The sequence below is a fragment of the Spermophilus citellus genome (assembly GCF_964194105.1).
Source record: "Spermophilus citellus genome assembly, chromosome: 6".
Lineage (NCBI taxonomy): Eukaryota > Metazoa > Chordata > Mammalia > Rodentia > Sciuridae > Spermophilus > Spermophilus citellus.
The window spans coordinates 132,325,024-132,350,881 of NC_138187.1; the positions used below are offsets into that span (position 1 = coordinate 132,325,024).

General features: G+C 50.6%; 1 protein-coding gene across 14 annotated transcripts in view; it reads left to right on the top strand.

Moving 5' to 3' along the window:
* PLEKHA6 (pleckstrin homology domain containing A6) overlaps positions 1-25,858 on the top strand; it is a 144,861-nt gene that overhangs the window by 27,397 nt on the left and 91,606 nt on the right. The window contains exon 1 of one of the 14 annotated variants that reach the window (XM_081298121.1): positions 17,131-17,146. The exons of the other annotated variants lie outside the window; for them this stretch is intronic. The gene's annotated coding sequence lies outside the window, so the exon portion shown is untranslated. Of the gene's footprint in view, positions 1-17,130; positions 17,147-25,858 lie in introns of those variants that run through there. 14 annotated transcript variants of the gene reach the window in all.

The window sequence follows — 25,858 nt, forward strand, 5'->3', positions numbered from 1 at the left end:
CTATCGCCCAGTCTTATTCTTGCTTTGAGAAGAACCGAAGGATTCTCCTCACATCCAAACAGAGACCTAAAGACTCAAAAGGAAGCCAGGCGTGGTGGCGCACGCTTGTAATCCCAGCATCTCGGGAGGCTGAGACAGGAGGATTGCGAGTCAACTTCAGCAAAGGCAAGGCGCTAAGCAACTCAGTGAAACCCTGTCTCTAAGTAAGATACAAAATAGGGCTGGGGATGTGGCTCAGTGGTCGAGTGCCCTTGAGTTCAATCCCTGGTGCCAAAAAAAAAAAAAAAAAAAAAAAAAAAGACTGTCCCAGTCACCTTAAAATTAAGGACCTGGGACTGGGGTTGTGGCTCAGTGGCAGAGTGCTGGCCTTGCACATGTGAGGCACTGGGTTCGATCCTCAGCACCACATAAAAATTAATAAACAAAATAAAGATTTTTTTTTTTAATTAAGGACATGGAGCTATGCCTGGAGCTCAGGTGCCTCTTGTCTGTCCCAGAGACTCAAGGCTGGGTGCTGGGGGGGGATGTGGAGGAGGAGGTGTCCCTCAGTGTTCAGGGAGGAGGGAGTCTCCTGATGAGCAGATTGGAAGCTGTTTCTGACAGGAAAACCTTAAACCGGTCCCCAGAGAAGCCAGCTTTTCATTTTCTCTAAGATGCCCGTCAGCAGGAGGCTGACTCCACCTTGGCAGGACTCCCTGGGGGTGGGAGGGGGTCTCGGTGCCTGGAAGCCGAGGGCCGCAGTGGCTGGAGGGAGAGGGACAGGTGCGTGTGCGGAATACCCAGGCAGGATGCTGACCCCGCGGATTCTTTGTGTGACAAAGATAAGGCCTGGAGTAAGAACCAGGAGCACGGGAGGAGGTGGTTCTGCATGGTTCCATTTTCCCGGGTGCTGTGTGAACTTGCCCCGTTTCTCGGTCTCTCGGGGCTTGGCTTTCCCATTTGGGGAGCGGGGGGGTACACAGTGGATGCTGCCATCCTCCCTTCCCATGGGGACTTTGCCCTTTGCAAACAGAATGGGCCAGGCATTTATAGCCGAGGGACATTTCCTTGTCGCCTGGGTGTATTCCCTTGGACTCTACATGGTGACAGGCTTGTGGCTCTGGGAGGAGGTGGGAAGGGGTGGGGAGATTAGACCCTGCTGTGTCTGGTTCCCCTAGGCTTCCTGTTGGTATTCTCAAGCACCCACGGATTTGGATGGAATTAATTTGAACTGTAAAAATGAGAGTTGGCCGAGGTACCTGTGTGGCCCAAGTTTGCGATGCCTTTGGACTTTGTCCGGCAGGCGTGGTTGGGGGTACATTGCTGTCTCGGGCTGGGTGAATGGAGGCTGAAGAGATGGTGGGGTTCCATGATGAGGATCACGTGGAGGCCAAGGAAGTTGCTTGATGCGTAGAGATGAGTCGGTTTACACTGAAGTTGGCTGCGTGTCTTCCTCATAGCAGCCTTAGACTGCCATGTACTCACCCAACATCTTGCTTAGAGGGACATTTTTTTGGGTGGGGTACTAGGGATTGAACCCCAGGGTGCTTTACCACTGAGCTCTATCACATCCCTTTTAATTGTTTAAAAATTTTGAGACAGGGCTTCTTTAAATTGCTGAGGCTGGTCTCGAACTTGCCATTCTCTTGCCTCAGCCTCCGAATCACTGGGGTTACACGCACGCGCTACCACGCTCTGCCCAGAGAGACTTTTGGATGAGCCCTTTTTACCTATGAAAATACTACTTCTGAGATCATGGGCCATTACTTGAGGTCACTTTGGGAGGAACAGGAGGAGTCAGGATTAGAAGCTACAGATAGTTCCTTGATTCTTCCCCAGGTCCTCTTATTGCCCCTCCTTTGACCAAAGGTGTCCCCAACAGTCATGGCTCATGTGTGGTTGCTCAGCGCTGCCCATCTGGCCTCCTCTTTCATCTAGGGGCCCTTAAGCTCATGCAGGAAGTCACAGCAGAGGCAAAGCTTGGAGATGCAGCTGGGGTGGCCGGAGACTCAGAGACCATACCCAGAGCCGGTCCTACAGCCCTTCTGCCCACATGGTCTCTGGGGAGCTGGTGTATACCGGGTGGCTTCTCCTTTAGCAGCCAGACCTCCTCAGAATCCAGAAGCCCAGGGTCCTCATTGACACTCATCTTAGTCATCCGCTGGCAGCTGGCAGGGAGGGCCTCGCTTGGTCTCTTCCCTGTGCTCCACTCCCATCTTCCGGCTCTTCCCAGTGTCATGGTCACTTGCCCTGTGTGTGTTAAGGCATGTGTTTAGATGTGAGTGTAGATAGTGTCTGGGGACTTTCCCCAGTGCCTCTGGTCCTCACCATCAGGGTCATGTGACTCCGTAAAGAAAGGAGGGTTGGCTCCAGTAACTTTTGCTGGGGAATCGGCCTCTGGGGGAGGGAGCAGAACACAGGGCAGAAGAGCCACGGTTGACCCTGACGCCCTGTTCAAGGTGAGTTCTCAAGGACTGGGGCTGCCAGTGGGGCTGAGCCCGAGGCACTGTGCGCGTGGGTTCTGAAGGGTGGAGAGATCGAGATACTTCAAGATCTATCACATGGCAGCAGATTCCAGATCAGAAGAAAGCAGGAAGAGGAGCAAGACATTGAGGGCTCTGGAAGTGGCACACGGAGATGGGGAGTGTGACAGGGGCTCTAAGTGTGGAGAGACCTCTAAGGGAGTAGGCCAAGTGTCTGGTGGATAGCAGGGCCTTTTGATGGCTACATGTGATCAAGCTGATCTGACTTACTTATTAAGAAAGTCAAGGCCGGCAGGAGGTAGAATAGTGAGACACAGAGAGTCTAGACCCTAGAAAGGACTTTCTTGAATCTAAATGAGAAGTGTCTAGATTGGGCCCAGCACCTTCCAAATTTTATATTGTCAGAACTAAGGCCAAAGTCATCTACATTTATATATATATATATATTTCTTTTTTGGTCCTGGGGATTGAACCCAGGGGTGCCTAACCACTGAGCCACATCACAGTCCTTTTTTATGAGACAGGGTCTCGCTGAGTTGCTGAGGCTGGCTTTGAACTCAGGATCCTTCTGCCTCAGCCTCCCGAGCCACTGGGATTACAGGCGTGCACCACCACACCTGGCTTATTAAGTTCTATTTTTAAAAGTGACTTTTAATTGACTGAAATAGCTGGTTGGAAATAGAAGTTGTCCTACAGTCTTCCATCTACATATGTCTATCTGATAAATTTGTGTCTTCCCACACCTATTGGCATAACGCCTTGAAATAAGTGGTTCTTGGTTGATACCTTCCCCCTCCTTCCCTAGGCTTGGGGATGGGTTCACATGCCAGGGATGGGGAGAGAATTCTCTGGAAATGCCTCTGGCCTCAACCCAAATCTTTTCCTGTACTAGAATTTCAGATAGTTCTCCCTGTCCTGGCTCAGAGCCAAGGTCGCTATTTCCCCATCCGTGGCTGAAGGGCTTGCTGAATCGAGTTGGATCATCCTCTCCCTCTTCCTCCCTGGAGGCCTTGCTCGGTCACTTTTGGGGGACTTGGATAATGTAGATAAGGCTCTGGTCCACAGGATAATTTGGGTTAGGAAACATAGTCTCTTCCAAACCTCTTGTGATTGACTGTTTTTAATATTTCCTTGAGAAGGACTGAGCTATTTTCAGCCAGCTTAGAGGAGTTTGTCACTCCCACAAGAACCTCCTGAGATCACAGGTCAGGGGAATGGGGAGGTGTCATCAATCACTCATTTGCATATTTCCCACAATCCTCCTCTTGGCTCCATCTACGGCATCCTGGTCTGGCCATTTCTATTACTTTGATTGCTTCAAATCAGTGGGTAGATCTGCACTCCGTGGGGCTCCTTCTAAGCCCTGTGCTCCAAGATAGACCCAGACGGGAGGGGGATTTAGAGTGTCGGCCTTGGAAGTCATCTTTCATTTGGGTCAAACTCCCTCCCAAACAGTAGTCCCCTTTCCATGTCCCAAGCACTTGTGCAGTCAGCCACCCCTCGAACACTTTCCCAAGAAGCAGCTTTTCCACTGTTGGACAGTTTCACCTTCTCTCCCTTCTTAGCCTTGAACTTGACTTTTCTTCTAACTTCTACAGTTCAGCGTCCTGGATACTCTTTTCTGGACTTGTTTGTCATCATTTAAAGAGTCACGTAATTATCGAGAGACCATAAGTTATAGTGGGGAAAATGCAGGCTGGTCTGTCTGCCCGGGGTTTGCCTCATACTTGCCAGCTGTGTGGACCCTATTTATAATCTTCACCCTCTCTGAACCTCTGTAAAATGTGGATGATGATGATGATGGTACTTACCCATAGGGTAGGTGAATGAATTGGCACATGAATTGTAAAAGAATGAATTGGTATACGTAAAACATGAATTGGTACACATAAAAAACTTAGAACAGTGCCTGGTAACTACATGCAACTTGGTACATGGCAGCTTTAACGTTTCTCTTAAAATGAGCAGTCTAGAATTGAACCTAGTTGTCCAGATGTGGTCTCTTCTGTGGGACTCTGATGCCTTCCAGCGTGACAGTGTATTTCTATTACATCAGACCGAGTTTGCAAATCACTGGTGTTTGAATTGAGTTCATGCAATTCAGACACCAGTGCTGAACCCCCAGGTTATTTCAGCTGTTAGGCTCAGATCCCTCTCCCCTTCCTACATAAAAGATGTGATCTGAGTTAGAGTAAAGGTCACTGTCGAGGGGAACCCAAGGCCTCCCTTCACATTGGTCCCAAACACACATGAACTCTCATTGATGGAGTCGAGTCTTTTTTATAACACCACTCTGTGATCTGGTGTTCTGTTCGGAAAATCTCTTGACCCACACTGAGCTGAAATAAAATTCTACTTCCCATGGGTCTTTTCTTTCTTTTGGTGGGTCGCTTGCACTCTTCTTTGCTCATGCAATGCATTTGTTCATCAAGTGAACCGACCATGTACTGTTGGTGTCTTCTTTACCTCTAGGTCTAGCTCCTCCACTTCTCAAAGTTTCCAGGTTGCAGGGGAAGGGATGCAGGAGCCTCAAGCATATTGGGAGGGCCAAGTCTCACAGGCAGACCTCTGAGGCTCTCTAAATCCTTGCTCTTCATGGCTCCACAGCATCTACATTGCCTAGGAGCTTACTAGAAATGCAGAATCTCAGGCCTCACCAGAACTACTGAATCAGAACCTTTGTTTTTAAGCTGAGTGTTGTGGTGCACACCTGTCATAGGAAGCCCAAGGCAGGAGGATTGTGAGTTCAAAGCCAGCCTCAGCAACTTGGCGAGGCACTTAGCAACTCAGCAAGGTTGCCTCTAAATTAAAAAAAAAAAAAAAAAAAAAAAAAAAAATATATATATATATATATATATATATATATATATATATATATATATATATATATAGGCTGGGAATGTGGTTCAGTGGTTAAGGACCCCTGGGTTCAATTCCCAATATAAAAAAGAAAAATCTTCATTTTATAGGATTCCCCCAGGTGATTAATTTGCACATTAAAATTTAAGAAGCAAAAACAAACAAAAAACCAAAACTTAAGAAGCATTCAACTAGGGGTAGGAATGTAAGGGTGGGGGTCTTCCAAGGTCTTTCATGTGTGTGTGGTGTTGGGAAAGGAACTCTCTGGGCCTTTCTAGGCAAGTGCTCTACCACCCATCACATCCCTAACCCTCTTCCAAGGCCTTGAACTCAGTCCTGCTGCCTGGCTTCCTGGGAACACACAGGACTGTTTCCAGAATATTTGATTATGAACTCCCACATGATGGAGAGTTGGGCCTACATTTTCTTCTAGTTGGCGCAGGGCCTGTGGTCTAATGCCTTGGTCCTTGATCCACTTTGAGTTGAGTTTTATGCAGAGTGAGAGGTTTGATTTCATTTTGCTCCATATGGATTTCTAATTCTCCCAGCACCATTTGTGAAGAGGCTATCTTTTCTCCAGTGTATGTTTACGGTGCCTTTTATCAGTATGAGGTAACTGTATTTATGTGGGTTTGTCTGTGTGTCTTCTATTCTGTCCCATTGGTCTTCGTGTCTGTTTTGGTGCCAATACTATGTCATTTTTGTTACTATAGCTCTTTAGTATAATTAAGGTCTGGTATTTTGATGATGTTTGCTTCATTTTTCTCACTAAGGATTGCTTTGGCTGTTCTTGGCCTCTTATTTTTCCAAATGAATTTCATGACTGCTTTTTCTATTATTTGCTTCTTGAAATGCCCATAATAAAGTTTTTATCAAATATGCATACATAAAAAGTGTATATATATATAAAATATGTATATATATATATATATATATTATATATATGTATATATATAGAGAGAGATTGTATTTGTGTTGTCCCTCATTTTGTTAGTAATATGTTTTTTAAACATTTTGTTGTTGTTGGACACAATACCTTTATTTTATTTTCATGTGGTGCTGAGGATCCAACCCAGTGTCTCCCGCATGCTAGGCCAGCCTTTTCCTCCAAGCCCCAGCCCCAGCCCAGTAATATGTTTTTGAGCCTATTCTAAACCTCTGAATTAGATATATAACTGGAATCTTTGGGCTTTTCACTGATGGTTTTACCTGTCTCATCTGGTTTGTTGGGTAAAGCACCAGGCCCAGGGCAGATGGGCAGGAGGGCAGAACTGGAGTGAGCTGGGAGGGGCTGCATCTCTTCGGCAGGAGACTTGAGTGTGAGTAACAAACCCACCTTGTTTGCTGACACAGAGCAAAGACACAGACCCCAGAGCAAGGACAGCCCCCGGTGGGCACCAGCAGGTTCCTTCCTTCCTTCAGCTGCAGTATTGGATTCCGGAGCTCCACCCCTCACCCCTGTGGTCACCTGTGAGCTGGTTCTAGCTCCAGCTTTGCTCCCTGCTGGCTTGGTCACCTTCAGCAGAGCATTGCCACCCCTGACTGCTGGCTCTTCATCCATAACCTAGGAAATTGGAGTAGTCATCCTTATCCCCTGGGATGCTTGAAAAAAATGCCTGTTCCTGGGGTTCCCCGCCGCAGAGAAACCTGATTCAGCTGGACTGTGGTGGGTACTCGGGCATCAGTGTTTTTAAAATCTCTCTGGGTAATTCTCATGTGGGACCAGGACTGACACCCACCGGAGCAGACATTCTGCAACAGGCATGATGTGCCGCTCTGATCTCAGAGGCATCCTGGAGCCTGGTACACATCTTCTGGGGCCTCTTGGCCTGCAGGCTGAGCCCTCAAGGCTGCAGGCTGTGGCAGGAGACAGGCCCTGGCTGGCCAGTGCAGCATCATGGCCAGGCACTGCGTGAGCCAGGCGGGACTGTAGGGCACCCCCAGCTTCCCCAAATCCCCAGGAGAGGAGTTGGAATGCCTCCTATCAGCGGCTGGCTCCTCCTGCCCTTCTTCAGACAAAAGAATCATCTTTGACTTCCCTGGCATGAGCTCCTCTCTGTGTTTCTGAGCTTGCAGATTAAGAAAAACAGACAAAGGCCAGCGTAAAGGCCTTTCAGTCAGTCAAGATGGCTCTGTCTCTGCCCTCTGTCTCTTTCCCACTGTGACTCAGAGGTGACAGTGGTTTTGAGAGCTCCTCTTGCCTCTCTTTCCCAATGCTCCCAGGGACACGAACACATACAGACCCCTGACTTGGCCCGGGAGGTGCGAGTGTCAAAGCGCCTGCTTGTCCAGCTCAGCTCACTGGGGGCAAGACTGGCTTTGACCTTGGGGCTCAGGATGTCCCTTTAAGCATCCCTTTCCTGCTTGTGGGACAGGAGCGTGCACAGGATGTGTCACCTCCTCTCATCCCCTCTCCCTCTGGCTGCTGGGTGCCAGGAGTGTCTGCAGTGGGCCTGTTAATTGGCGCTTCAGCTGGCTGATTGACTGTAATGCGGGTGAACATTTATTTACCCCAGCAGCCGCCTCTCAGACAGCCGTTAATTGCAGGCACGAGAGAGACAATAATTATGGGATAATGGGTGGCTTTTGTGTGAGTCCTTCTCTTTGCTCTGTGTCAGCAAACATGGTGGGTTTGTTTTCTAACATTCATTTCCCCTGCTGAGGAGATGTGGGGGCCCCCCTCCCTGATCACTCCATCCCTGTCACCCTGCCCATCCTGTCCCTTTCCTTGCCTCGGGCCTAGGATTGTATCCCAATTCCCTGAGTGACAGAGAGCAGGTTCCAATCTTCTAGAATATTCTCTCCTTCTAATTCCCATGCAGTCATACCCGACTTTTAGGATTTGTGAGGTTGAACTGGTTGGTTGGTTTATTTACTTATTTTATGAGATGGGAATTCCCTATGTTCCCTAGGCTGGTCACCAGCTCGTGGGCTCAAGTGATCTTCCCAAGTGGCTGGAGACTTCAGGTGCCACCAAGCCTTGCTGAAAGATTTCCTTTCTTTTTTTTTTTTTTCTTCCTTGTGATGCTGGAGATGGAACCCAGGGCCTCACGCATGTAGGCCATTGCTCTACTACTGAGCTGCTTCCCTGGAACTGTTAGTACTTTTTAAAAAGTGGTACTTAGTCGACTTTGCCTTAAAAAAAAAAAAAAGGGTAAATATTAAACTATATGCCTATTCTGTGTGTTCTGATTTTTTTTTGCAATGCTGGGGATGGAATCCGGGACCTCCCACTGAGCTATGTCCCAGCCCCTTTGTTAATGTTTTTATATTAGTGTAATTAGTGTGTAGCTATTGTCTGCTGTGCCTTCCTTTCTTCGCCTAATGTTCTTTCCTACACACACTCCCAGGTATGACAGTGGCCTCTAAATTTGTCATCTTCAATAGCTATAAATAATTCTGTCATGTTACTACATTACTGCAGTGCTTTTTTCTTATTACCAAGAATTTGGGTTGTTTCCAAATTGTTGCTGTTATGAATAGCTCTGTTCTAAACATCTTTATATATATACTGATTTCCCCCCAGTTATTTCCCTGGGGGAAAATTGAATTATGAGTTGTATTGATCTGCCATCATGTCGGGAAGATTGAGAGCAGTGGAGGGCTGGGGGTGGCTGGGAGACTTTAACTGATCCCCTCCCGGACTTCTCCCAACACCCAACTCCTTCCCTCTGCCCTCTGTTCTGATCCATTTTTAGTGTGACTCTTGCCTCTGATTCCCCAGGTTAATGAAGTAGAGACTTAGATCTGGTTAACTATTGCTGTATATTTCACCCAAAATATGGCGGCTCAGAAGGACCATGCATTATTACTTCTCAGAGCTCTGCGGCTCAGCGGGACTCGGAGGGCTGGTTCTTCCTTGGGTCACTCCTGCCCTGCAGTCACCTGAAGGCTCCACGGGCTGGACAGCCCTGGCAGCTCCTCACACACCAATAAGTGCTGCTGATTGTCATCTGGGAGCTGGGCTGCGCTCCTGCATGTGGCCTTCCCACAGGGTTTGAGCTTCCTGCTGGGGATGTAGCTCAGTGGCACAGTGCTTACCTGGCGGGTGGGGCCCAGGGTTCCACCCCAGATCACACACACACACACACACACACACACACACACACAAAGAAAAGCATTCAAGTGGAAACTTCAAGACTTCTCTGCCTTTGCCTCAGAGTTGCACAGTGTTCTCTCTGTTCTATTTTGTGGGTCAAATTGAGAACCTCTCAGATGCAAGGAGCAGGGGACCAAACTCCACCTTTCCATAGGAGCAGCAGCTAAGAATTTGCAGCCATCTTCCCTGCTCCACCTTTGGAGATGGAAAGTGAGTGTTGATTAACATCCCATGAATCCTTCAGAGGCCATCTAGGAGAAGCCACAGGAGTGCACAGCCCCCGGGATTGGGATTTCGCTGGCTCCCTCCTCTCCTATCCCCAACCCTTTCTCATAATCCTGCCCATTCTTGGAAGTCACGTGATCTCCACTCAGCTTTCCCTGGCTGCCCACAGGGCCAGAGCCCTTCCCACCCTCTCTAAATCCCCAGGCTCCCTGCCTTTGCTGCCCTCTACGATGGCTCTTATCACACCCTCCCCCCGCCCCCCAGCTCTCAGTCATTCTGGGGTTGGCATGCCAGGTTGTAACTCCAGAAGACAAGGGCTGTCACGGTCTTGTTACTGTCCACACCCCACCCTAAAGGCCTAGTAAAGTGCCTGGTATATAAAGGGCTTCCATAAATTGTATTCCCTTCCCTTCTTTTCAAACATCTGATACTCTGTTATCTAGTGAATCATTAAATAATCCTTTTTTTTTGACCAGGAATTGAATCCAGGGGTGCATAACCACTGACCCACATCCCCAGTCCTTTTTTATATTTTACTTTGAGACAGGGGCTCCCTAAATTATTTAAGGCCTCGCTAAATTGCTGAGGCTGTCTTTGAACTCATGATCCTCCTGCTTCTGCCTCCAAGCCACTGAGATTACAGGTGTGATCACCCCTGAGCCTGTCTGGCAAATCATCTTCTTTTTTTTTTTTTTTTTTTTTTCAGTGCTGGGGATGGATCTCAGGGCCTTGTACATGCTAGGCACGCACTCTACCACTGCAGGAAGAGGGCATATATTTACTAAACATTTAGTGTGTGCACTTAGTGGCAGTGTCTGGAAGCTTTACAAGTTGTTGTTGTTATTGTTGTTATTATTATTTACTACAAGTTAGGATATAAGTAACAGTATCCTTATTTTATGGATCATGAAGCTGAGACTCAGAAGTTAACTAACACGGTAAGGGACACGGGTTGGATTACATGGGTAGAAAGTCATAGAACCATGATTCACGCCTAGGTGTTTGGGAATATAGGCCACACCTTTTCTCCTGTACATGGAACCTCCTGGACCCTCAGTTTCCTCATCTGTAAAATGGGGGGGATAATCCTTACCTTGTAGTGTTGTGTGGGTGAAGAGACAGACGTGCCAGCCATCCAGAGCAGGGCTTGGCATGGGGCGGGCGTTCACTCCACAGAGCCCCTCCTCATGTGACTTCTGGTTCTCCAGGGTTTGACACACACTCTGCACATCTGGCAGCCTTCACAGCTGGAGATGCGGTGGAGGGACTTGCCCTGTTGAGGTCCTGGGTGTGAGTTACTCCCAACACCCACCTAACTACTCTGGCACTTGTTCCCAGGGGCTCCCCCTCTCCCCGGAGCCCTGAGCAGTGGAGTTGGAGTTGGGGTCCTTTGCCCTGGGTACCCCTAGGGACAGAACTCACGTCTTCTTTGTGATCACAGTGCAGACAGCCAGGTCTCCTGTCACCAGGTCGAGTCCCCTAGAGCAGCTCAGCTGGGGACTCCACCCTCCTCATCCATGGCTTTTGTTGCCTCTTTTAAAATCAACCCCGAGGGGGGAAAGAAAGTTCTCTTTTTCTTCTCGTCATCAGACTCTTATTCTGTCTCCCTTTTGTGGTCTCTCTCTGCTCCGAAGCGTGCAGGACCCCGACTCAAGATGTCGGTGCAGCGCAGCTCTTGCTGGGTCAGCAAGGACCCAGCTGGCTGGGGCTTCCTTGGCAGAGTGAGGAGAGCCGCTTTTTATGCCCTTCGCTTCCTGAGGCCCTTCCCTCTTTATTCCTCGGGCTCTGGCCTCAACACTCTGATTCTAGACACCACCTGGGAAGGGAGGAGCTGGCTAGTTTAGGCGCCCGCTAATCTGACCTGGTCATCTGTCCCTCTATTCCCAGGTCCAGTGTCACTTCCCACTCCCGACTCGACACTGGTGGATAAGCATCCTCGGGCCAGATCACTGAAGGGCCAGATCACTGAAGGCAGAGGAGGTCGGAGTTATTTTCTTCACTCCTTTACACCTTTCTCTCTAAAGGTCCCAACTGAAAAGTGGGATTCTGGAAAGAGGAGAGTTTCTTAAAATCCCTCCCCCACACCCCCCCTTGCTGGAGCGCTGCTTTCTTCCAGGAGATGGAGCAGGGCTGGGACAAAACAGCGGGAGCCATCCCCTGCCAGCTGCAGACTGGCTGCAAGAGCCCTGGGGGAGGCCCCTGCAGCCCAGTTCTCTTTATCACTCTGGTCCAGCCTGGCAGGAGGCTTGTGACAGGCAGTTACTGGCTTTTGTGATTTTGTTTCAGTCATTGACCTGGATGCCTGGAGTCCCACAAATCTTCAAGAACAGAAAAGCAGTTCCTGCAACCAGGGGGATTTGCAAATAAGCATCCTTTATGCTTACAAACCTGCATGAGGGGGAGGAGGGAAGAGGAAGGGACCTTGCAGGCCGGCCCAGTACGTGGTTCTGAATTGCCTCTCCAACACCCAAGCACACACATCTCTGCCCTGAGGGCCTCCACCGGGAGTGACCTCTCCTTTTACTGAATTCCTTTGGCACCAGAGACATACCACGTGCAGCACTGTGCTTTCTGATTTGCTCTGTAAATTGGTAGTGGAGGACCCTATTGGATACATAATCTGGGGCTGGATTATAAAAGGCCTCGAATTTCAAGTTAGTACTCTGTTCAGATTGGTGAGCCAGTGTGTAACCGATTGTCACTTGAGAGAGCAGGGAGACCAGAAGGGAGGCACTCTGTCACCTTCAGGGTGACGGGGCTGGGGAGGGCAGGGTCCAGGCGGGGTGTTGGGTTGTGTTGACCTGTGGTCTAATGGCAGTTCTGTGGAAGGGAGGTTGATTGGAAATGGGGGTTTACAATGACTCTAAGAGCTATTTGGGGGGCTCAGGATGGGCTGGCAATCCAAATATAAGGGTAAAGTGAGATGGTGACTGGGGACAGGAGGGTGAGCATTAGGTACAGGATTCCTTAGAAGGACCTTCACATCGGCCACCTCCACAATGAGGAACTTTTGCCCTGGAACACCTCAGAGCACCTCTCGAAGGTGACCCACAGAGTTGTTTGATGGTCATCAGAATAGTGGAGGTGAGATGACAGGGGATGGACAGAGCAGACAATGCGTGTGTGGGGTGGGGGTGAACAGAAGGTGCAGTTGGGCCCTGTCCCCACATCAGACGTCTCACTGTCCCTACTGCCAAGCTCAAAAAAGCCAACCCTTGTGTTCCCCCAGGGCTCTGCACTTCCTGCCCAGACAGGAAAGGGAAGGAGGAAGAGGACACTTGCCTGCTCACTTTCTCCCAAGGGCAGTTTGTTTTTTGGACCTCAAAACTGGTACCGGCTCCATGGCTCATGCCTGTAAACCCTAGTGACTTGGGAGGCTGAGGCAGGAAGATCTCGAGTTTGAGGCCAGCCTGGGCAGCTTAGTGAGACCCTGTTTTAAAATAAAAATAAAATAAAAAAAGGTCTGGGGATGTCGCTCAGTGGCAGAGCAGCCTGGGCTCAGTCCCCCATACTGCAGACAGACAGACAATAGCAATAGCGTGTGCCCTGTCCCTCGCACTGCCAGCTCTGGAGCTGGGGCCTGTGCGGTGTCCCGTAATGTCTTCTTGCTTTAACCGAGTCAAAGAGCAGAGAAGGAGACAGCTGCCGACTGCAACTTCAAGATGCCTCTGAGAGATGGGATTTGCCTTCGCATTCTAGCCCCGAAATACAGCCTCCTTCCTCCTTCCCTGCCCTGCCTCCCAGAGGGGCCTCCTCCAGAACCTGTCTGCACTGGGGAAGGAAGGGAGGAGCTTGGGCCGGTGGGCCCAGCGGGGTCTGTAGGGTGAGTGGAGCTGTCCGCAGTGCTGGGCTCAGACCAGGCTAAACATCCGCTTGCCCGATGCCCATGCGTCCTGCTTCCCTGGCCTGACTTGGAATGGGGGCACCGGTGTCATGGAGGATGTCACTGGTGGTGAGCGCTTGGAAGGCCAAGGGGGAGGGACCCTCCCGCGGCAAGTGCCTTTGCCCATTTCCTAGAGGGCAGATCTCATCAGGACCAAGTCCTTGGGAAAGTTGGATGGGGAGAGAGGAGACGGCAGTCAGGCTGAGCAAGTTCTGGGCCTTGCACAGCACAGAGACGACAGTTAATAGTGAGGTACTGTGTATTTCAAAACTGAGGACGAGAAGAGGGAATTTTAGTTTTTTGTTACTGGGGATTCAACCCAGAGGGGTTTTATCCCTAAGCCCTAAACCCAGCCCTTTTTATTTTGAGACAGGGTCTTGCTAAATTGCTTAAGGCCTTGCTAAATTGCTGAGACTGACCTTGAACTCTCAATCCTCCTACTTCAGCCTCCTGAGCTGCTGGGATTATAGCCTGCCCACTTTCTCCCAAGGGCACTTTGTTTTTTTGTCCTTCAAACTGGTACGGGCTCCATGACTCCATGGCTCTCGCCTAGCACAAGAATAGTGGATTTAAAAGTTCTTGCTACAGGGCTGGGGATGTGGCTCAAGTGGTAGTGCGCTCGCCTGGCATGCGTGCGGCCTGGGTTCGATCCTCAGCACCACATACAGACAAAGATGCTGTGTCCGCCAAATACTGAAAAATAAATATTAAAGTTCTCTCTCTCTCTCTCCCTCTTTCTCACTCTCTCTCACTCTTTAAAAAAAAAAAAAAAAAAGTTCTTGCTACAAAAAAATGATAAGAATGAGAGATGGTGGGTATGGTGATTAGCCTGATTTGCTCATTTTTCAGCACATACATGTATCAAAACATCACCTTGTACCCCATACATATATAATAAATAAATACATAATACATACATACATACATACATAAAACTGACAATTAGCATTTTGTCAGTTTTATTTATTTATTTATTTATGGTACTAGGGATTGAACTCAGGGACCCTAAACTACTGAGCGACATCCCCAGCTCTACTTTGTATTTTAGTTGGAGACAGGGTCTCACTGAGTTGGCTTAAGTCCTCACTAAGTTGCAGACGCTGGCTTTGAACTCGCGATCCTTCTGCCTCAGCCTCCTGAGCTGCTGGGATTACAGACATGAGCCACCGTCCCTGGCTAGTGTTCCTCAGTTTTAAAAAACACTAAGCAAGTTTCAAATGGTCGGCCCAGGACCTGCCTCAATAGAGGTCTCATGGGGTGCTCAAGTGTATTCTGTAGGTAATTAGAAAATTTGGAGGGTCAGGATTCTTTCTTAGCATAAAGATTTAAGATTTAGCTGAGCAGGATGCAAAGAGGGCTTTGCTTCCACCTCGTTTTCTTGCCTCCCACCTGCCCCTCTGAGATGGAGGGTTAGCTGTGCTGTCTGTCTAGTTCTTTTGCCCAGAACCATATTAGCTTCAGGATGTTGCTCAGTGGTTGAGAGTCCCTGAGTTAAATCCCCAGTACCAGAACTTTTTTTGTTGTTGTTGTTTGGTACTAGGGATTGAACCCAGGGGTACTTAACCATTGAGTCCCATCCTCAGCCCTTTTTTGTATTTTATTTAGAGACAGGTCTTGCTGAGGCTGGCTTCCTGCCTTAGCCTCCCCAGCTGCTGGGATTACAGGTGTGCACCACCATGCCTGGCTCAGGAGAACTTTCTTAGGCAGCTGGGCTGACATGTGACTAGTTCAGGCTGCAAGTTTGCTCCACCCCATCCCAGATCCACTACCTAGGAGGCTTCTGAGGGGGATTCTCCTCCTTGCCACCCTGCTACTGTATTGCTTTGGGTCTTTGTATTCAAGACATGGCCCATGATTGGTTCTCTTCAGAACTGTCAACCTCAGAGGGATGTGCTGTTTAAAATGGGCTTTTTAATAAGGCTTGTGAATGATCAGGAGGAAAATGATTGGACATTCCTAGATTTGTTTTGTTTTTTCTTCCTGCAGTGCCTGGAATCCCACCCAGGGTCTGGTGCATGCTAGGCAAGTGTTCTACCACAGAGCTACATCCCCAGCGCAATATTTCTTAGTTTTAAGGGAGTTTATTGCCCGCGAAACCCTGAGGCTCCAAACATGCCCAGTCCCGGGTGGATTGCCAACTCTGTGTAGCCCCTGTGATGAGGCTGTCCCCAGAGCAGCTGGAGAGCAGGGACATAGGAGGCCCCTCCAGAGGGCAAGCCAGGGCTCAGGTCTACCCCATCCTCTGCAGGCTGAGCCAGGTTCCCGGTGAGGAGTGACCTGGTTTCCCATTGTGACTTTGACTCTTCCTTAAGGATGTGTAACTTCAAATAACTCACTGTCCCCTCTGAGCCCCAACAATTCCTCTCTACTGAGAAACAGGGATGATAACGTAGGCCTGCCTCCTCGGAGGGTTATGGGAAGTTGCAGCGAAAAATAGTGTGTCTAAAAAGTGGGAGAGGTTCCTGTGAATATGGCTGTTGTTCTTAGGAGAGGCCGAGACTCCTGGAGTCCTGGATTTGAGCTCTGATTCTTAAGGGAAGTTCCTGCAGCCCTTGCTTCCTCCCTGGGGAGTGGAGGAGGAGCTGCTGGGTGTGAGCTTTGCTCCTCCTGGCCACCTGCTGGGGCCAAGCCCTGGGGGGTTAGAGACTCTGCAATCAGCCCACACAAATAGAAACCCCAGGCCAGACCTTCCCATTCCCCCTCCTTATTCTCTTCACATGGCCAGTTTTCAGTCACCTCCCCACAGAGCTGGGAGGCCCTGGCTGTCCTGGGTGGGGTGCCCGAGGCCTGGGGGCCTGGGTGTTCTCTGGCTGGGCCTGCCATTTGCCTTCACCTTATTCAGTGGGGACATTACTGAGCCTGAAGGAAACCTCCCTAGGCAGGGCAGGAGCACTCATGATAATGATACCTCGGGTTTACACAGCGTCCCTGCTGCTTAGAGCACAGAGCGCTTGTCCTGTGGTGTGCGCTCCCAGGATTTGGGAGGTGTGGGCAGAGGGAGAGGGTCACATGGCTTTGAGATGGAGGCTGTGTCCATGGACTCAGTTCCTGTTCCAGTGCCTCCCCTGAGGTCATGGAGCCAGCAAGTGGCAGAGCCCAGGTTTGAGTTTCAGAGTCAGAACTGCCCCTGGAACTCGTCGCGAGGTCCTTGGACTTGCTGGCCCACTTCCTCAGTGCCTGAGGAGTGGGGACCAAGCCTGCTCGCCCCGGCTTCATTGGAGGTGGATTCAGATGGAACACAGGGCCTTGTGGTTCCTAAGGGTCACTGAGGAGGTGGGAGGGAGACGTGGCTCAGGGGCAGCTGTGCCCTGGTCATCTTGTGACTTGCCCAGCATGGGCATGAATATGGAACAGACACCTTGTTTGAATGCTCAGTTAACCCTTTGTCCCCTACAGCACCATGTCCCACAAGGGCGGGCTCCTGGCTGCTGCTTTGATTGGCTACTTGGTCTGGGGGGGGAGCCTCTGCTGGTGTGGGAGAGGCTCCACCCCTTAGGAAGCAGGTGGATTGTACACTAGTCTCTCTTCCTGGACAGAACAGGCTGCTAAGAGGTAGGAGAGGGGCCGCTGGGGGCACCAGGTGTCTGCGCCCTGGCTCCTGCACACTCTTCTGGGCTGGTAAGGACAAGCTCCCTCAGAGCAAGCTGGGCTGGGAATGGAGGTGTGGGGCATGGGGACAGGGTGGGCAGTCCCCAACCTGACTGTGGACTCAGTTCATGTTCCAGGTGCCTCTCTAACCCTCCCCTGCATCTTTCTCCCCTCCCTCTTTTCTGTTGCTTTTATTGTCCCTTTCTCTCTCTCCCTCTCTTGATTCTATATTTTTAGTTGTAGACAGGTACGATACTTTTATTTTATTGATATGGGTTGCTGAGGATCGAGCCTAGTGTCCCACATGTGCTAGGCAGGCACTCTGCCACTGAGCCACAACCCCAGCCCCTCTCATTTATCTTTTCTCCACCTTTTACTCAGCAAATTTGAGCTCCGGGATGTTCCAGGTAAGGTACTCTGTCCTGCGTCCTCCTTTCCAAAGGACCCCTCCAGATACCCCACACCCTTCCTTTTTAGTTTTCCGTCACCCTCTCTCTCAGTTCTCTGCCCCAGAAGGCTCTTCCCTCCTTTAGGGTAAGCTCTGTGATCAGCAGCTCCAGGAAGTGCTAAGGGTGGGAGCAGCCCAGGCAGGGCCAGCTGTTTGCGCAAGGTGGGGTTGGCTCAGTCTGGCTGTCTGGGCCGGGCTGGAGCATGGACTTGGGCGCTTGGCTCTCCTGTTGTCCCACACCTTCTGTCTTTTCCCCTCCCCCGCATTTCCTACTTCTGGCCCCTGATGGAGACAGAGAGGGCACAAAGCCTATGATCCAACTTCTGCAAAAGCCACTGTGCTGGGATGCTAATTCTTTTCCAGACCCTAGGTATGGAGCACTGGACTCCATCCGGGGTTAGGGCTGCTCTCAGAGCCAGGGTGGTCCAGTGGAGTAGCAGTGTTGGATTACCTCTGAAGACAGTGTGACTTCAACACAGTCTAGGACCTGGGAGGGTCTTTTCTTTCATGTGGCACCACTGACCTCTGTCAAAGGTCCAAGTGGATGGAGTTGTGACAGCCAAGTGTGACTTGTGGCAGTGACTCTGCTATAAAGGGAAAAGCAGCCTTATCAAGAGTGGGAGTCCTGGGGGGCCAGAAGCACTGGCCTGGGTGGCTCTGAGGAGATTATTGACCTCTGACCACACTGAAGAGCTCAGAGGGTCTGATTGATATTTTTTAAAAGTTTATCATAGAAAATTTCAAGCATATACGAGACTAGAGAGAATAATGTAACAACCCTCATATGCCCAAGGCTCCATCATTTTGAAGAGGTCTTATGGCCAACCTTATTTTAGGAATATTTTTGGTTCTTTCTACCCTCTGATTGTTTTAAATGAAATCCTAGAGAGCTTATCATTTCATCTTGAAAGATAAGGTCTCCCGAGAAAAATACCAAAATGTCCTTGTCACACCATAACAAAATTGACAGTCCCTCTATATAGAATCCAACATTCTGTTAAGTGTTTCTGTTTCCTTAATGATCATGTAAATTTCCTCCTCATTTTCTCTTTAATTTGGATTCAGGTAAAGCCCAGGCATTGTGATTAGCTGTTGTAGCTCCTTGGTCCTTCCTAATCTATGGGTGGTTTCTCTCTTTCTTTTGCAACGTGTTGCTAAAGAAATAGGGTCACTTGTCCCATAGTTTTCAGATTTTGGGTCTGTTTGACTGCTCCCTCATCGTGCCATTTAGCGTGTTCTGCAGTCCCCGTGTCTCCTGCACATGTCTTTAGATTTAAGGCTTGATCAAATTTAGGTCCCTTTAATTTATCTACTGGGGGAGTAGGGCAAGGATCTCGGGTGACAACCATCCGGAGACACCTGGTATCTGGTTTTCATTCTTGTTATGGTGTTAGCTGCCTCAATGATCACGGCCCAGATCCATTAATTCATTACAGGCTAATTGCCTATTAATTACTCTCTAATTAGACGTTGCTTCTTTGATCTCATGGTAAGTGCTCTCGCTGTGAGAAGAGGCCTCCTTCTCTGGGAGGTGTCACTGTGGAGGCCAAGACCACATGGCATCCGGGTGGCCCATTCCCACCCACTCTGGCCTCTCTGGGTGGCAGAGGCTACATAAGTGCCAGTTTGGGAGTCCTAAGGGAGTGCTTTGCTTTGCCATTTAGCCATATTTCAAATCTTGGTGCCGATGGAGGGAGCCAGAGCCTGAGATACTCTAAATAACTTTTGCAATTAGCTCTGCAATACAGTTCAGCCATACTTGATCAGATTAGTGCTCTGATACAAAGCTTCCCCATATCTCCACCTCCTGGCCCTTTCCTCCTGGTAATAACTCTCTATATGTGCGTGATAGTTCCAGGTGACAGATCAGACACACACGAGAAACAGCCTAGTAGAGAGGCTGAGGGTGAAGCTTTGAGGTCAGCTTGCTTGGGGATGGATTATCTTCTACCACTTTCTGGTTGTTAGGCCTTCAACAAGTTGGGTACCTTCTCTTTGCTTCAGTTTCTCTATCTACTTTATATAGGGTTATTATGAATATGAAATGAGATTATGTAAATAAAGAGCTCGGCACAGCGCCTGGAATGTGTCTTAGGTCCTTGACACACATTAGCTATTTTGAATGATCCACTCCTAGTAACCCAGTGTCCAGCTGCAAGAGTCTACAGGTGTGTACGTCAAGGACAGGGTAATGACCGACCGTCGAAAGTTGCCTATATGTGACAGCCGGAGGGCCACATGTTACTTGTTCCAGTATCCACCAATAAGGAGGTCATTGAATATCAGTGACCCTGGCCAGGGCCATTAGAACGTAGCCAGGGCCCCCACCCTAATTTTGAGGATGATGAACTTGTGCTAGAGAAGTCAGGGAACTTGCTCTCGGAACACAGTGAATCCGAGGATGTGCCTAAAATGGAAAAGGAAACCCAGGCACCTGACTCTCCTAGCTGACTCTCCTAGGAATGAGAGCAAGCAGGGAGGGAGCCAAGAGGACCTGGGCTTTGGCTTCCACCTGCTCTTGTATTTTTCCCTTTTGGAGGCCTGGGCTGTCTCCTGTCCTTGAGGAGGTTCCCCTGAGGCCTTGGGACTAGAGAGCCAGGTGGATGTGGCTCCTCCCAGGGAGCTTGTGGTCCCCTGGGCCCTGGCTCAGCTGCTTACCCATCTGCTCATGCAGAGCAGAGATGGGGATCTGCAGTGAGACAATTAACACAGCAGCCTGGACATGGAAGGAAGCCTACCTATGAGGTGCCAATCAACCACGAGCTCCCTGCGCTCTCTACATGGGCTAGAGACTCCAGGCCGAGAAGGGGCCCTGGGGGGTGGTTGGGCAACCAGGAAGCAGGAGCGCTGCTTTCTGGGCATCTCAGGAGGAAAAGCGTTTGCACTGAACAAAACACTGTATTTCGGTTTCACTGGGCTCTTGCCTGGTACATCCTTGAGCTGCTTCTTTTGCTGCAAGCTCTGCCTTGTGACTCAAGCATGTGAGCAGAGGGTGGCAGGGTTTCCATCCCAGGCGGAGGAGGGCGGAGGGAGAGACAGGGAGCTGCAGGAACCTAAGTAGCTGCCAGGAGTTGAGCGATGAGCAGATTTGTGGCCCATTCGATCATATGACAAGGAGGGAGCCAGAACAGGGGGTGTCGAGGGGCATGGACACTGAGTGAGGACAGAGTGAACTTGTCTAAGCACCGTACCTAGCTCAGCATGGGCACCCAGAGGACCTTATGACAGGTGTATCGAATGAATGAATGAATGAACGAATGAACGAACGAACGAACGAATGAACAAACGAACGAACCAACAAACAAACGAACGAAAAAATCAGTCAAGGTCACTGGGATCACAGGCATGCACCACCACATATGGCTACATTTCTCCTTTAACCCTTTTAATTCTCTAGCTTGACCCTGAGGGTTTAGGCTGCAAAAGTTGTTTGTGAGAAATGTGTTCAAAGTTGAATTAAACCTCACTACTACACGGAGCGCTGCCTTATGAATTCAGTGAGGCTTTGGCTCCTCTTCTTTCCTTTTGGTCTCCACATTTCTATGGCAGTGGGTGGTTGGGGACAGAGTGTGGCAGCCACGCACAGAACCACGAGAACGTGAGTTGGGAGCCCTGTGGGTTTCAGTACTCTGGGCTCGCCTGCCCCTCTTTGGGTTCTGAGTCTGGGTCTCAGTCTTCTGTTTCTTTCCCCGTGCTCTGCACATCATGGACACTTCCTTGAGATCTTCCATGAGAGAGAAGTCGCTCGGTTGGCCGTGGCGGATTAAGAGGCAAAGCTTTCTTCATTCATCTGATCTTTCAGGCCTTGTTTCTCCTCCCGGGTCCTAGAATGGGTGGAACCTCCTCTAAGGGACAGAGGAGGTGAGAACCCACGCATGCCCTCTTGTTTGCACAAACTCAAGGGCACAGTTGGAGCTGGGCTCTGTTTCAGCTGGCAGAAGTGGGCATGGAACTGGAGCTGCCCTCGGCCTCGGAGAAAGTCGGCCACAGCAGGACTGGACACGTTGAGTGCTCAGAGCCCTCCTCACAAAGAAGCTTAGGAGAAAATCAAGTGGACTCCAGCCAGGGGGAGCCTGGCTCTCTGTGCTGGGCTCCTCAGGGAGGGTGCTGGGCAGGGCACGGGCAGGTTCACTGTGGGCAGCGGGTCTGTCTGTGTGGTCACTGCAGCTCGGCTCTGCTTGGTGTTGATTGGCAGCCTAGAAATAGCTGGTACTGCTTTCCTCCAAGCCTGTCCATCAAGTCCTGCTCAGCCAGGCCACTGAGAGCCCTGCAGGACTTGATGACCATGGGGATAGCCAGGGCAGAGTCCTGCTCCCCAGCTTCCTTCTGGGTTCTCTCTTGTCACTCCTCACAATCCCCAAAAAGGAACTCAATAGTTTCAGAAAACATTTGTCCTACAGTTGGAAGGCCACCCCATCCGTCCCCACCGGGAAGGGACTTGTGCATGGTGCTGCATGTGCCCAGGGCTCACAGGGACAGGCAGCTGGGTGCTCGGCCTCCCAGTCCTGGGACCTGAGCTCCCGATAGCTCTGAGCATGAGGATGTCACGTGGTGTCCATTGATTCTTTTTCAAACTCGAGACTGATTTTTGTGTGAGTTCCTTGGTAGGGTGACTCATTTGTCCCACTGAGCCCAGGACTTTCTTGTTTTTTTGGCACTAAATGTCATGTTTTCTTTCTTTTCTGGTACCGGCTACTGAACTCAGGGACACCCCGCCACTGAGCCCCATCCCCAGCCCTGTTTGGTATTTTATTTAGAGACAGGGTTTCCCTGAGTTGCTTAGGGCCTCACTTTTGCTGAGGCTGGCCTTGAACTTGCTTTGAACTCTGACAGGGCCCAAAAGTAGCTAGAGATCCTCCTGTCTCAGCCTCCCGAGCTGCTGGGATTACGGGTGTGCGCCACCACGCTTGGTTGAATGTCATACTTTCTGGGATCCCTTCAAGTCCCAGGAAAATGAAGGCCACCCTAGACTCTGCAGTCTCTTTTACCCTAAAAGAGTCCTAATGCTAAAGGATGAAGACACATATTGTAATATAGTATCTTTCTAGTCAATGGAGAAACTGAAGTCTGTGGAAAGTTAACCCACTGTTGGCCGCGGGAAACACCAGTATTGGAATCGACCTCCAATCAGCACTTGGAGACACAGACTCTCAGCTTTTGGGGTTTCTGGGGTAGTGTCCCCACTCCGGATGGTCTCTTCTAAACCTTCCCTTCCCAGTGAAGGTTTTGCCAGAAAAACTCAGGCTCAGAGAAGGTTCCCAAGTTCTTTCTGTGTGGCTCCTTACACTGGCTGCCTCAGCATCAGATCCCCCCAGGGCCAGGCCTGAGTGAATTTCCACCGCTCAGCTCTGCCCTTCCTATCCCACCCCATAAAGGGGCCATTCACGAGGCCCTTACTTCATCCTATTTATAAATCTCTTCAGTGTGTCCTTGTCCCTGTGACCAACACTCTTCTACCCTCCTCTATCCTGTCTCCTCCTTTGGCTTTTAAGATACTCACCATTTCCTTCCACCTCCTGCCCTTGCCTTCAAGATCTGCAGCCCTAGGGCTGGGGGTGAGGCTCAGGGTCCAGCCCTGCTCTCCTGCCTGCGCGAGGCCCTGGGTTCCATGTCTGGCACTGCGAGAACAGAAAGTCCACAGCCCTGACTCTTCCTGGGCCTGCCTGGCAACCACAGGCAGAGAGAGGGACTGTGCCTGGGGGGGGGACTGGCCCAGGGGTGGCACGGGGCTCTGGACAGTGGACCCTGAAGGACTCGGAAGTCTGTGCAACTGAAATGCGTCCCCAGGGGCTGGATTTTGATTCCACTCATGCAGCTGGAGGTGACTCAACGGAGCCTGGGGCCTACTCAGTGCTTGGAATTAAAATCCAGCCATGTCCCCAACTGCAGCGTCCTGTGGACTGTCCTTGGCTGCTGCCATCGGAGCACCGCTCTGGAGGCAGGCTGCCCAGCGTCCCCCCGGCGTCTTGCCCCTCCGTCTCCAGAATGTCTAGTCCTGTTTTGTCTCAGTTTCGTCACTCAGAGGCCAAGATGACAGCTGTCCTGTTGTTAGGGTGAAGCGAGCCGCGCAAGCACGTCCTCAACCAATCGCCGTCATTTCTGGGCAGCGTCCACCCTCGGCCATTGGTCCCTCTAAGGAGTCCTTCATCCTTGGACAAACACGGGCCCGGCCTGTTAGGTGCTAGGGATGCCCGAGAGCCGCGTGGGAGCCTTCTGGATGCCAAGCACTCGGCGCCCCTGCCTTCTGTGTTCACGTCAGCTGGCTTCCTCCTCAGGGCCGTCTTGGCAGAGATGGCGGGTGACAAGCGGGACGTCACATTGTCCTGTCTGTCTCCCTGTGGTCCTAATGTGCATGGCAAGGGGCACCAGCCACGGGCTTTGGGAGTCAGGGGACCTGAATCCTATGGCTACAAGGTGGGTGCCCTTACACAGGTGGCTTCATTTTCCTGGGCCTCAGTGTTCCCATCCTCCAAATGGGATCACCTCCCTCCACCTTGCTTTCTAGGGGGCTATCAGGTAAAAGAGAGAACCATGCCAAAGCGCCTCACCACAGTAAACTTCAGGTAAATGTCAGGACTGGAGGGAGCCAAGAAGACAGGGTTCCCAGGGGAATGCCCAGGTCTAAGGGCAGAGCTGGGCCTCCCCCAAGCCAGCTCTGAAGGTCATTCACATGAGCACAAACTCCTTGAGGGCCTGAGCTTCCAGTGGCTAACACTGTGCTTGGTGCATAGTAGATGCCCAGAAAATGCCTGGCACCTAGGTGTGTGCCCTTAGTCAACTTTTTTCAGTGAAGGAAAGGGTCCTAAGTGGCTCCATCCAAAACAAATGCAAGGAGAAGATTAAGCCCCAGGCAAATGCGAAGCAAAATCAAGGTTGGGGTTGGGTGTGGTCCATGAGGGAGGGCTTCCTGGAGGAGGTGACTTGGATTTGGGGTGGGAAAAACTTGAGTCCCTGAAGCAATAGTCCCTGGGCCAGAAGAGCATGTACAGAGACCCTGGGGTCTGCTGGCTTGTTTGGGGTGAAAGTAGGAAAGAAGAAAGTAAGGTCGGGGTTCACATGGGCAGTAGCCACGGTTGGGTTTGAGGGCGAAAGGTGCTCAATGGGGGACATGGAAGACCTGTTGAGGAGTGTGGCTGTGGTCGCAGAGGAGGAAGCCTGGAGACTGCCGTGAAGGGAAGAAGCCCAGTAGTGGGTGGCTCTGCCCTGGAGTGACCGGCTGCAGTCACTTGCCTCTGTCAGGCACTAATGGCATTTGAAGTCACAAAAGCTGGATGGTGGCTGTACGATGTGTCATCCTCCTGGCCCCCCAAGGCAGGGTGGGGAGCTGTCCTCGCTCAATGGAGTGCCGGGAACTCTCTGGGAGTCAGACAGGAAGGGACTGGAGAACTTCCAGAAGAATCCTGGGCAGCTGGGACTGAGGCTGTGCAAGTTAGAGCCTTGAAGTCCACAGATCATCAAATTATTCCCTCCTTTTAAGTAAGAAGTCCGGGCACTCGTGACTGGTAGTGTATTTAAACTGGACAACGTAACGGTAAGGGTGTCTAGACAGACCTGAAGTCCTGTATAAGATCCACCACGGGCTGTGACTTTGAGCAAGTTTCCTAACCTCTGTGGGCACTCCCTTTTTAAAAAATCTATGAAATCAGAGTAACAAAGGCTTTTGCCAAGAAGTTAGTTTGAGGACTAACTAAAGTACTGAGAACAGTGCCTACCTAGCATATGGTAAAGTGCCCAGTGAGTGGGTGGTTTATGTTTTTAGTTTCTTCTTCCCTATACTCTTTAGCTTTCTGCTAAAGGAGAGGGGGCAGATCATGCCCTGCAGAGCCCCCCAGGGCACCTGCTTTTCCTGAATGCTCTGGGTTGGGTCTGCTTGAGCCTGTGTGCCTGTGAGTCTGCCCTTTCTCCTCTGTACCAAAGAAGGCAAAAGCAAGTAGACACACTAAGCGCTTTGCAGAGTCTGGGAGGGAAGGTGGGGGTGGATGCAGCAGTGGCTGCCTGTGGTCTATCCCTGAGGGTGGGGTGGGGCCGTGCAGTTCAGATTGGGGGGTGGGGCTTGGCTTGCAGAGGCCCAGATGCCCGGGGCAGCCTGGGAGCTGTAACCAGATCAGCAGGGGTTGGAGGCAGAAAACTCATATGGGGGCTGCGGAGGAGGCTGGAAGGTGGACCAGCCTTGGAGAGCTTGACAGCCTTCCCCAGGAGTTTGGGTTTAACCCTTGGAAGGTTATGGCAATTTGCTTCCCTCCTTTCCTTGCCCCCTTCCTTGTGGTCGTGTGCAGAGTTACGCGAGGACCAGA